Consider the following 9,555-nt stretch of genomic DNA (forward strand, 5'->3'; position numbering starts at 1 on the left):
TAGCCCCAGTGGCGCAATTGGTTAGCGCACGGTACTTATAAGGCAGTAGCCGTGAGCAATGCCGGGGTTGTGAGTTCGAGCCTCACCTGGGGCATACTTTTATTTCGTAGCAGCTGACTATGGAAGCATCGGGACGCTAGATTTGAGATGTATCACGTACCTGAGAGACCATAAATGTGCGTGCACTGTAGTCAACGACTGCGTGTTCCTCGGTAGTATTGTGGCTAGTATCCTCACCTGTCACGCGGGAGACCGGGGTTCGATTCCCCGCCGGAGAGATGCGATTTTTATATCGCGAAGGTTGCACGTGTGGCCCGAAAAAGCATTACCGTTGTGATCAAGGAATGTAATTGCTAAAAAATCGTAAGAAAGTCTGCGTCTTAGGAAGTGTTTCTCGTATTCTGCACACGACGTCGTCGTTTCACAACTCACAGGGTTTGCTGTCGACGCTGAATCAGCGCACCCCAAGATTAATGATCGAGCTCGAAGCACCCAAGAAAAAGAATGATTTTAGCAGAGCGTGGTTGCGATCCACGGACCTCTGGGTTATGGGCCCAGCACGCTTCCACTGCGCCACTCTGCTGTGCCGAGAGAAGCGCGCTCTTCGGTGCGTGACATGGGACACTTGGAAAAGCGTTGTCTGCGTCGCCTACCGTTTAATTAACTGTGTAGCATCTCCCAGCTTGACTTGTCTCGACTTTGCTCGACTGACGCTACGCTGACGCTTGCACGAAGCGATATTTACCGCGATCGTCTCGAGATGCAGCTGCGAGATGCTCAGGATTAACATTGCACTCCACGAAGGTGGAGACATTCGAATGCACTGCCTAGCTACGCGCCCGCAACTAACAAAATGCCGACCCTGCCAGGATTCGAACCTGGAATCTTCTGATCCGTAGTCAGACGCGTTATCCGTTGCGCCACAGGGCCACTGTTTGCGTTTTCTGCTACGAGGCGGGTGCACATCGCAAAGCAACGTGTTCTCCGTGGCTCGGCAATTGCATGTCATCCACTGACAACGGCGGCGCGGCCACTCTGGTCTTCCGCACGCTGCAGGGAGCTGCCACCAAGGAAGGCATCTCTCCTCCTGCTGCTCGGCCACGCAGCGCCTGCACAGCTTAGAGCTTGCCACACATCTGCCGTCGCTGTTGGACAGGTAGCGGAATGCAAGGCGCCCGTTTTTTTGCATTTTTTCGGTGATGACAAGCGGTTGACATGCTTGTAAGTGTAGCATATAAAACAAGAATCGTGTGAAGCATTCGTAGACAGGTGCTAAAGTCGTAGTATGGCCGCAGGTGACGGTCGTATGACGGGTCTGTAGCCACAACAGGTTGGCATCAAAGTGAATACCGCTAACTGTAAGCACTCTGCTGTAGCCCCAGTGGCGCAATTGGTTAGCGCACGGTACTTATAAGGCAGTAGCCGTGAGCAATGCCGGGGTTGTGAGTTCGAGCCTCACATGGGGCATACTTTTATTTCGTAGCAGCTGACTATGGAAGCATCGGGACGCTAGATTTGAGATGTATCACGTACCTGAGAGACCATAAATGTGCGTGCACTGTAGTCAACGACTGCGTGTTCCTCGGTAGTATAGTGGTTAGTATCCCCGCCTGTCACGCGGGAGACCGGGGTTCGATTCCCCGCCGGGGAGATGCGATTTTTATATCGCGAAGGTTGCACGTGTGGCCCGAAGAAGCATTACCGTTGTGATCAAGGAATGTAATTGCTAAAAAATCGTAAGAAAGTCTGCGTCTTAGGAAGTGTTTCTCGTATTCTGCACACGACGTCGTCGTTTCACAACTCACAGGGTTTGCTGTCGACGCTGAATCAGCGCACCCCAAGATAAATGATCGAGCTCGAAGCACCCAAGAAAAAGAATGATTTTAGCAGAGCGTGGTTTCGATCCACGGACTTCTGGGTTATGGGCCCAGCACGCTTCCACTGCGCCACTCTGCTGTGCCGAGAGAAGCGCGCTCTTCGGTGCGTGACATGGGACACTTGGAAAAGCGTTGTCTGCGTCGCCTACCGTTTAATTAACTGTGTAGCATCTCCCAGCTTGACTTGTCTCGACTTTGCTCGACTGACGCTACGCTGACGCTTGCACGAAGCGATATTTACCGCGATCGTCTCGAGATGCAGCTGCGAGATGCTCAGGATTAACATTGCACTCCACGAAGGTGGAGACATTCGAATGCACTGCCTAGCTACGCGCCCGCAACTAACAAAATGCCGACCCTGCCAGGATTCGAACCTGGAATCTTCTGATCCGTAGTCAGACGCGTTATCCGTTGCGCCACAGGGCCACTGTTTGCGTTTTCTGCTACGAGGCGGGTGCACATCGCAAAGCAACGTGTTCTCCGTGGCTCGGCAATTGCATGTCATCCACTGACAACGGCGGCGCGGCCACTCTGGTCTTCCGCACGCTGCAGGGAGCTGCCACCAAGGAAGGCATCTCTCCTCCTGCTGCTCGGCCACGCAGCGCCTGCACAGCTTAGAGCTTGCCACACATCTGCCGTCGCTGTTGGACAGGTAGCGGAATGCAAGGCGCCCGTTTTTTTGCATTTTTTCGGTGATGACAAGCGGTTGACATGCTTGTAAGTGTAGCATATAAAACAAGAATCGTGTGAAGCATTCGTAGACAGGTGCTAAAGTCGTAGTATGGCCGCAGGTGACGGTCGTATGACGGGTCTGTAGCCACAACAGGTTGGCATCAAAGTGAATACCGCTAACTGTAAGCACTCTGCTGTAGCCCCAGTGGCGCAATTGGTTAGCGCACGGTACTTATAATGCAGTAGCCGTGAGCAGTGCCGGGGTTGTGAGTTCGAGCGTCACCTGGGGCATATTTTTATTTCGTAGCAGCTGACTATGGAAGCATCGGGACGCTAGATTTGAGATGCATCACGTACCTGAGAGACCATAAATGTGCGTGCACTGTAGTCAACGACTGCGTGTTTCTCGGTAGTATAGTGGTTAGTATCCCCACCTGTCACGCGGGAGACCGGGGTTCGATTCCCCGCCGGGGAGATGCGATTTTTATATCGCGAAGGTTGCACGTGTGGCCCGAAAAAGCATTACCGTTGTGATCAAGGAATGTAATTGCTAAAAAATCGTAAGAAAGTCTGCGTCTTAGGAAGTGTTTCTCGTATTCTGCACACGACGTCGTCGTTTCACAACTCACAGGGTTTGCTGTCGACGCTGAATCAGCGCACCCCAAGATTAATGATCGAGCTCGAAGCACCCAAGAAAAAGAATGATTTTAGCAGAGCGTGGTTTCGATCCACGGACCTCTGGGTTATGGGCCCAGCACGCTTCCACTGCGCCACTCTGCTGTGCCGAGAGAAGCGCGCTCTTCGGTGCGTGACATGGGACACTTGGAAAAGCGTTGTCTGCGTCGCCTACCGTTTAATTAACTGTGTAGCATCTCCCAGCTTGACTTGTCTCGACTTTGCTCGACTGACGCTACGCTGACGCTTGCACGAAGCGATATTTACCGCGATCGTCTCGAGATGCAGCTGCGAGATGCTCAGGATTAACATTGCACTCCACGAAGGTGGAGACATTCGAATGCACTGCCTAGCTACGCGCCCGCAACTAACAAAATGCCGACCCTGCCAGGATTCGAACCTGGAATCTTCTGATCCGTAGTCAGACGCGTTATCCGTTGCGCCACAGGGCCACTGTTTGCGTTTTCTGCTACGAGGCGGGTGCACATCGCAAAGCAACGTGTTCTCCGTGGCTCGGCAATTGCATGTCATCCACTGACAACGGCGGCGCGGCCACTCTGGTCTTCCGCACGCTGCAGGGAGCTGCCACCAAGGAAGGCATCTCTCCTCCTGCTGCTCGGCCACGCAGCGCCTGCACAGCTTAGAGCTTGCCACACATCTGCCGTCGCTGTTGGACAGGTAGCGGAATGCAAGGCGCCCGTTTTTTTGCATTTTTTCGGTGATGACAAGCGGTTGACATGCTTGTAAGTGTAGCATATAAAACAAGAATCGTGTGAAGCATTCGTAGACAGGTGCTAAAGTCGTAGTATGGCCGCAGGTGACGGTCGTATGACGGGTCTGTAGCCACAACAGGTTGGCATCAAAGTGAATACCGCTAACTGTAAGCACTCTGCTGTAGCCCCAGTGGCGCAATTGGTTAGCGCACGGTACTTATAAGGCAGTAGCCGTGAGCAATGCCGGGGTTGTGAGTTCGAGCCTCACCTGGGGCATACTTTTATTTCGTAGCAGCTGACTATGGAAGCATCGGGACGCTAGATTTGAGATGTATCACGTACCTGAGAGACCATAAATGTGCGTGCACTGTAGTCAACGACTGCGTGTTCCTCGGTAGTATTGTGGCTAGTATCCTCACCTGTCACGCGGGAGACCGGGGTTCGATTCCCCGCCGGAGAGATGCGATTTTTATATCGCGAAGGTTGCACGTGTGGCCCGAAAAAGCATTACCGTTGTGATCAAGGAATGTAATTGCTAAAAAATCGTAAGAAAGTCTGCGTCTTAGGAAGTGTTTCTCGTATTCTGCACACGACGTCGTCGTTTCACAACTCACAGGGTTTGCTGTCGACGCTGAATCAGCGCACCCCAAGATTAATGATCGAGCTCGAAGCACCCAAGAAAAAGAATGATTTTAGCAGAGCGTGGTTTCGATCCACGGACCTCTGGGTTATGGGCCCAGCACGCTTCCACTGCGCCACTCTGCTGTGCCGAGAGAAGCGCGCTCTTCGGTGCGTGACATGGGACACTTGGAAAAGCGTTGTCTGCGTCGCCTACCGTTTAATTAACTGTGTAGCATCTCCCAGCTTGACTTGTCTCGACTTTGCTCGACTGACGCTACGCTGACGCTTGCACGAAGCGATATTTACCGCGATCGTCTCGAGATGCAGCTGCGAGATGCTCAGGATTAACATTGCACTCCACGAAGGTGGAGACATTCGAATGCACTGCCTAGCTACGCGCCCGCAACTAACAAAATGCCGACCCTGCCAGGATTCGAACCTGGAATCTTCTGATCCGTAGTCAGACGCGTTATCCGTTGCGCCACAGGGCCACTGTTTGCGTTTTCTGCTACGAGGCGGGTGCACATCGCAAAGCAACGTGTTCTCCGTGGCTCGGCAATTGCATGTCATCCACTGACAACGGCGGCGCGGCCACTCTGGTCTTCCGCACGCTGCAGGGAGCTGCCACCAAGGAAGGCATCTCTCCTCCTGCTGCTCGGCCACGCAGCGCCTGCACAGCTTAGAGCTTGCCACACATCTGCCGTCGCTGTTGGACAGGTAGCGGAATGCAAGGCGCCCGTTTTTTTGCATTTTTTCGGTGATGACAAGCGGTTGACATGCTTGTAAGTGTAGCATATAAAACAAGAATCGTGTGAAGCATTCGTAGACAGGTGCTAAAGTCGTAGTATGGCCGCAGGTGACGGTCGTATGACGGGTCTGTAGCCACAACAGGTTGGCATCAAAGTGAATACCGCTAACTGTAAGCACTCTGCTGTAGCCCCAGTGGCGCAATTGGTTAGCGCACGGTACTTATAAGGCAGTAGCCGTGAGCAATGCCGGGGTTGTGAGTTCGAGCCTCACCTGGGGCATACTTTTATTTCGTAGCAGCTGACTATGGAAGCATCGGGACGCTAGATTTGAGATGTATCACGTACCTGAGAGACCATAAATGTGCGTGCACTGTAGTCAACGACTGCGTGTTCCTCGGTAGTATTGTGGCTAGTATCCTCACCTGTCACGCGGGAGACCGGGGTTCGATTCCCCGCCGGAGAGATGCGATTTTTATATCGCGAAGGTTGCACGTGTGGCCCGAAAAAGCATTACCGTTGTGATCAAGGAATGTAATTGCTAAAAAATCGTAAGAAAGTCTGCGTCTTAGGAAGTGTTTCTCGTATTCTGCACACGACGTCGTCGTTTCACAACTCACAGGGTTTGCTGTCGACGCTGAATCAGCGCACCCCAAGATTAATGATCGAGCTCGAAGCACCCAAGAAAAAGAATGATTTTAGCAGAGCGTGGTTGCGATCCACGGACCTCTGGGTTATGGGCCCAGCACGCTTCCACTGCGCCACTCTGCTGTGCCGAGAGAAGCGCGCTCTTCGGTGCGTGACATGGGACACTTGGAAAAGCGTTGTCTGCGTCGCCTACCGTTTAATTAACTGTGTAGCATCTCCCAGCTTGACTTGTCTCGACTTTGCTCGACTGACGCTACGCTGACGCTTGCACGAAGCGATATTTACCGCGATCGTCTCGAGATGCAGCTGCGAGATGCTCAGGATTAACATTGCACTCCACGAAGGTGGAGACATTCGAATGCACTGCCTAGCTACGCGCCCGCAACTAACAAAATGCCGACCCTGCCAGGATTCGAACCTGGAATCTTCTGATCCGTAGTCAGACGCGTTATCCGTTGCGCCACAGGGCCACTGTTTGCGTTTTCTGCTACGAGGCGGGTGCACATCGCAAAGCAACGTGTTCTCCGTGGCTCGGCAATTGCATGTCATCCACTGACAACGGCGGCGCGGCCACTCTGGTCTTCCGCACGCTGCAGGGAGCTGCCACCAAGGAAGGCATCTCTCCTCCTGCTGCTCGGCCACGCAGCGCCTGCACAGCTTAGAGCTTGCCACACATCTGCCGTCGCTGTTGGACAGGTAGCGGAATGCAAGGCGCCCGTTTTTTTGCATTTTTTCGGTGATGACAAGCGGTTGACATGCTTGTAAGTGTAGCATATAAAACAAGAATCGTGTGAAGCATTCGTAGACAGGTGCTAAAGTCGTAGTATGGCCGCAGGTGACGGTCGTATGACGGGTCTGTAGCCACAACAGGTTGGCATCAAAGTGAATACCGCTAACTGTAAGCACTCTGCTGTAGCCCCAGTGGCGCAATTGGTTAGCGCACGGTACTTATAAGGCAGTAGCCGTGAGCAATGCCGGGGTTGTGAGTTCGAGCCTCACCTGGGGCATACTTTTATTTCGTAGCAGCTGACTATGGAAGCATCGGGACGCTAGATTTGAGATGTATCACGTACCTGAGAGACCATAAATGTGCGTGCACTGTAGTCAACGACTGCGTGTTCCTCGGTAGTATTGTGGCTAGTATCCTCACCTGTCACGCGGGAGACCGGGGTTCGATTCCCCGCCGGAGAGATGCGATTTTTATATCGCGAAGGTTGCACGTGTGGCCCGAAAAAGCATTACCGTTGTGATCAAGGAATGTAATTGCTAAAAAATCGTAAGAAAGTCTGCGTCTTAGGAAGTGTTTCTCGTATTCTGCACACGACGTCGTCGTTTCACAACTCACAGGGTTTGCTGTCGACGCTGAATCAGCGCACCCCAAGATTAATGATCGAGCTCGAAGCACCCAAGAAAAAGAATGATTTTAGCAGAGCGTGGTTTCGATCCACGGACCTCTGGGTTATGGGCCCAGCACGCTTCCACTGCGCCACTCTGCTGTGCCGAGAGAAGCGCGCTCTTCGGTGCGTGACATGGGACACTTGGAAAAGCGTTGTCTGCGTCGCCTACCGTTTAATTAACTGTGTAGCATCTCCCAGCTTGACTTGTCTCGACTTTGCTCGACTGACGCTACGCTGACGCTTGCACGAAGCGATATTTACCGCGATCGTCTCGAGATGCAGCTGCGAGATGCTCAGGATTAACATTGCACTCCACGAAGGTGGAGACATTCGAATGCACTGCCTAGCTACGCGCCCGCAACTAACAAAATGCCGACCCTGCCAGGATTCGAACCTGGAATCTTCTGATCCGTAGTCAGACGCGTTATCCGTTGCGCCACAGGGCCACTGTTTGCGTTTTCTGCTACGAGGCGGGTGCACATCGCAAAGCAACGTGTTCTCCGTGGCTCGGCAATTGCATGTCATCCACTGACAACGGCGGCGCGGCCACTCTGGTCTTCCGCACGCTGCAGGGAGCTGCCACCAAGGAAGGCATCTCTCCTCCTGCTGCTCGGCCACGCAGCGCCTGCACAGCTTAGAGCTTGCCACACATCTGCCGTCGCTGTTGGACAGGTAGCGGAATGCAAGGCGCCCGTTTTTTTGCATTTTTTCGGTGATGACAAGCGGTTGACATGCTTGTAAGTGTAGCATATAAAACAAGAATCGTGTGAAGCATTCGTAGACAGGTGCTAAAGTCGTAGTATGGCCGCAGGTGACGGTCGTATGACGGGTCTGTAGCCACAACAGGTTGGCATCAAAGTGAATACCGCTAACTGTAAGCACTCTGCTGTAGCCCCAGTGGCGCAATTGGTTAGCGCACGGTACTTATAAGGCAGTAGCCGTGAGCAATGCCGGGGTTGTGAGTTCGAGCCTCACCTGGGGCATACTTTTATTTCGTAGCAGCTGACTATGGAAGCATCGGGACGCTAGATTTGAGATGTATCACGTACCTGAGAGACCATAAATGTGCGTGCACTGTAGTCAACGACTGCGTGTTCCTCGGTAGTATTGTGGCTAGTATCCTCACCTGTCACGCGGGAGACCGGGGTTCGATTCCCCGCCGGAGAGATGCGATTTTTATATCGCGAAGGTTGCACGTGTGGCCCGAAAAAGCATTACCGTTGTGATCAAGGAATGTAATTGCTAAAAAATCGTAAGAAAGTCTGCGTCTTAGGAAGTGTTTCTCGTATTCTGCACACGACGTCGTCGTTTCACAACTCACAGGGTTTGCTGTCGACGCTGAATCAGCGCACCCCAAGATTAATGATCGAGCTCGAAGCACCCAAGAAAAAGAATGATTTTAGCAGAGCGTGGTTGCGATCCACGGACCTCTGGGTTATGGGCCCAGCACGCTTCCACTGCGCCACTCTGCTGTGCCGAGAGAAGCGCGCTCTTCGGTGCGTGACATGGGACACTTGGAAAAGCGTTGTCTGCGTCGCCTACCGTTTAATTAACTGTGTAGCATCTCCCAGCTTGACTTGTCTCGACTTTGCTCGACTGACGCTACGCTGACGCTTGCACGAAGCGATATTTACCGCGATCGTCTCGAGATGCAGCTGCGAGATGCTCAGGATTAACATTGCACTCCACGAAGGTGGAGACATTCGAATGCACTGCCTAGCTACGCGCCCGCAACTAACAAAATGCCGACCCTGCCAGGATTCGAACCTGGAATCTTCTGATCCGTAGTCAGACGCGTTATCCGTTGCGCCACAGGGCCACTGTTTGCGTTTTCTGCTACGAGGCGGGTGCACATCGCAAAGCAACGTGTTCTCCGTGGCTCGGCAATTGCATGTCATCCACTGACAACGGCGGCGCGGCCACTCTGGTCTTCCGCACGCTGCAGGGAGCTGCCACCAAGGAAGGCATCTCTCCTCCTGCTGCTCGGCCACGCAGCGCCTGCACAGCTTAGAGCTTGCCACACATCTGCCGTCGCTGTTGGACAGGTAGCGGAATGCAAGGCGCCCGTTTTTTTGCATTTTTTCGGTGATGACAAGCGGTTGACATGCTTGTAAGTGTAGCATATAAAACAAGAATCGTGTGAAGCATTCGTAGACAGGTGCTAAAGTCGTAGTATGGCCGCAGGTGACGGTCGTATGACGGGTCT

General features: G+C 53.0%; 20 non-coding genes across 20 annotated transcripts; 9 read left to right on the top strand and 11 right to left on the bottom strand.

Annotated features, from left to right (window-relative positions):
* The first annotated feature begins 2 nt into the window (after nucleotides 1-2).
* Nucleotides 3-94, top strand: Trnai-uau (transfer RNA isoleucine (anticodon UAU)). The gene is given in 2 exon segments: nucleotides 3-40; nucleotides 59-94. It is a non-coding gene; the product is annotated as a tRNA-Ile (tRNA).
* Nucleotides 95-857: 763 nt separating this feature from the next.
* Trnar-acg (transfer RNA arginine (anticodon ACG)) lies at nucleotides 858-930 on the bottom strand. The gene has a single exon. It is a non-coding gene; the product is annotated as a tRNA-Arg (tRNA).
* Nucleotides 931-1,375: 445 nt separating this feature from the next.
* Trnai-uau (transfer RNA isoleucine (anticodon UAU)) lies at nucleotides 1,376-1,467 on the top strand. The gene is given in 2 exon segments: nucleotides 1,376-1,413; nucleotides 1,432-1,467. It is a non-coding gene; the product is annotated as a tRNA-Ile (tRNA).
* A 112-nt stretch (nucleotides 1,468-1,579) lies between these two features.
* Nucleotides 1,580-1,651, top strand: Trnad-guc (transfer RNA aspartic acid (anticodon GUC)). Its single transcript has one exon. It is a non-coding gene; the product is annotated as a tRNA-Asp (tRNA).
* A 233-nt stretch (nucleotides 1,652-1,884) lies between these two features.
* Trnam-cau (transfer RNA methionine (anticodon CAU)) lies at nucleotides 1,885-1,956 on the bottom strand. Its single transcript has one exon. It is a non-coding gene; the product is annotated as a tRNA-Met (tRNA).
* Nucleotides 1,957-2,230: 274 nt separating this feature from the next.
* Nucleotides 2,231-2,303, bottom strand: Trnar-acg (transfer RNA arginine (anticodon ACG)). The gene has a single exon. It is a non-coding gene; the product is annotated as a tRNA-Arg (tRNA).
* A 445-nt stretch (nucleotides 2,304-2,748) lies between these two features.
* Trnai-uau (transfer RNA isoleucine (anticodon UAU)) lies at nucleotides 2,749-2,840 on the top strand. Its single transcript is given in 2 exon segments — nucleotides 2,749-2,786; nucleotides 2,805-2,840. It is a non-coding gene; the product is annotated as a tRNA-Ile (tRNA).
* A 112-nt stretch (nucleotides 2,841-2,952) lies between these two features.
* Nucleotides 2,953-3,024, top strand: Trnad-guc (transfer RNA aspartic acid (anticodon GUC)). The gene has a single exon. It is a non-coding gene; the product is annotated as a tRNA-Asp (tRNA).
* Nucleotides 3,025-3,257: 233 nt separating this feature from the next.
* On the bottom strand, nucleotides 3,258-3,329 carry Trnam-cau (transfer RNA methionine (anticodon CAU)). Its single transcript has one exon. It is a non-coding gene; the product is annotated as a tRNA-Met (tRNA).
* A 274-nt stretch (nucleotides 3,330-3,603) lies between these two features.
* Trnar-acg (transfer RNA arginine (anticodon ACG)) lies at nucleotides 3,604-3,676 on the bottom strand. The gene has a single exon. It is a non-coding gene; the product is annotated as a tRNA-Arg (tRNA).
* A 445-nt stretch (nucleotides 3,677-4,121) lies between these two features.
* Nucleotides 4,122-4,213, top strand: Trnai-uau (transfer RNA isoleucine (anticodon UAU)). Its single transcript is given in 2 exon segments — nucleotides 4,122-4,159; nucleotides 4,178-4,213. It is a non-coding gene; the product is annotated as a tRNA-Ile (tRNA).
* A 417-nt stretch (nucleotides 4,214-4,630) lies between these two features.
* Nucleotides 4,631-4,702, bottom strand: Trnam-cau (transfer RNA methionine (anticodon CAU)). Its single transcript has one exon. It is a non-coding gene; the product is annotated as a tRNA-Met (tRNA).
* Nucleotides 4,703-4,976: 274 nt separating this feature from the next.
* Trnar-acg (transfer RNA arginine (anticodon ACG)) lies at nucleotides 4,977-5,049 on the bottom strand. The gene has a single exon. It is a non-coding gene; the product is annotated as a tRNA-Arg (tRNA).
* Nucleotides 5,050-5,494: 445 nt separating this feature from the next.
* On the top strand, nucleotides 5,495-5,586 carry Trnai-uau (transfer RNA isoleucine (anticodon UAU)). Its single transcript is given in 2 exon segments — nucleotides 5,495-5,532; nucleotides 5,551-5,586. It is a non-coding gene; the product is annotated as a tRNA-Ile (tRNA).
* Nucleotides 5,587-6,349: 763 nt separating this feature from the next.
* Trnar-acg (transfer RNA arginine (anticodon ACG)) lies at nucleotides 6,350-6,422 on the bottom strand. The gene has a single exon. It is a non-coding gene; the product is annotated as a tRNA-Arg (tRNA).
* Nucleotides 6,423-6,867: 445 nt separating this feature from the next.
* Nucleotides 6,868-6,959, top strand: Trnai-uau (transfer RNA isoleucine (anticodon UAU)). The gene is given in 2 exon segments: nucleotides 6,868-6,905; nucleotides 6,924-6,959. It is a non-coding gene; the product is annotated as a tRNA-Ile (tRNA).
* A 417-nt stretch (nucleotides 6,960-7,376) lies between these two features.
* Nucleotides 7,377-7,448, bottom strand: Trnam-cau (transfer RNA methionine (anticodon CAU)). Its single transcript has one exon. It is a non-coding gene; the product is annotated as a tRNA-Met (tRNA).
* A 274-nt stretch (nucleotides 7,449-7,722) lies between these two features.
* On the bottom strand, nucleotides 7,723-7,795 carry Trnar-acg (transfer RNA arginine (anticodon ACG)). The gene has a single exon. It is a non-coding gene; the product is annotated as a tRNA-Arg (tRNA).
* Nucleotides 7,796-8,240: 445 nt separating this feature from the next.
* Nucleotides 8,241-8,332, top strand: Trnai-uau (transfer RNA isoleucine (anticodon UAU)). Its single transcript is given in 2 exon segments — nucleotides 8,241-8,278; nucleotides 8,297-8,332. It is a non-coding gene; the product is annotated as a tRNA-Ile (tRNA).
* A 763-nt stretch (nucleotides 8,333-9,095) lies between these two features.
* Nucleotides 9,096-9,168, bottom strand: Trnar-acg (transfer RNA arginine (anticodon ACG)). Its single transcript has one exon. It is a non-coding gene; the product is annotated as a tRNA-Arg (tRNA).
* Between the last annotated feature and the right edge of the window lie 387 nt (nucleotides 9,169-9,555).

This window comes from Schistocerca serialis, chromosome 9 (assembly GCF_023864345.2).
Source record: "Schistocerca serialis cubense isolate TAMUIC-IGC-003099 chromosome 9, iqSchSeri2.2, whole genome shotgun sequence".
NCBI lineage: Eukaryota > Metazoa > Arthropoda > Insecta > Orthoptera > Acrididae > Schistocerca > Schistocerca serialis.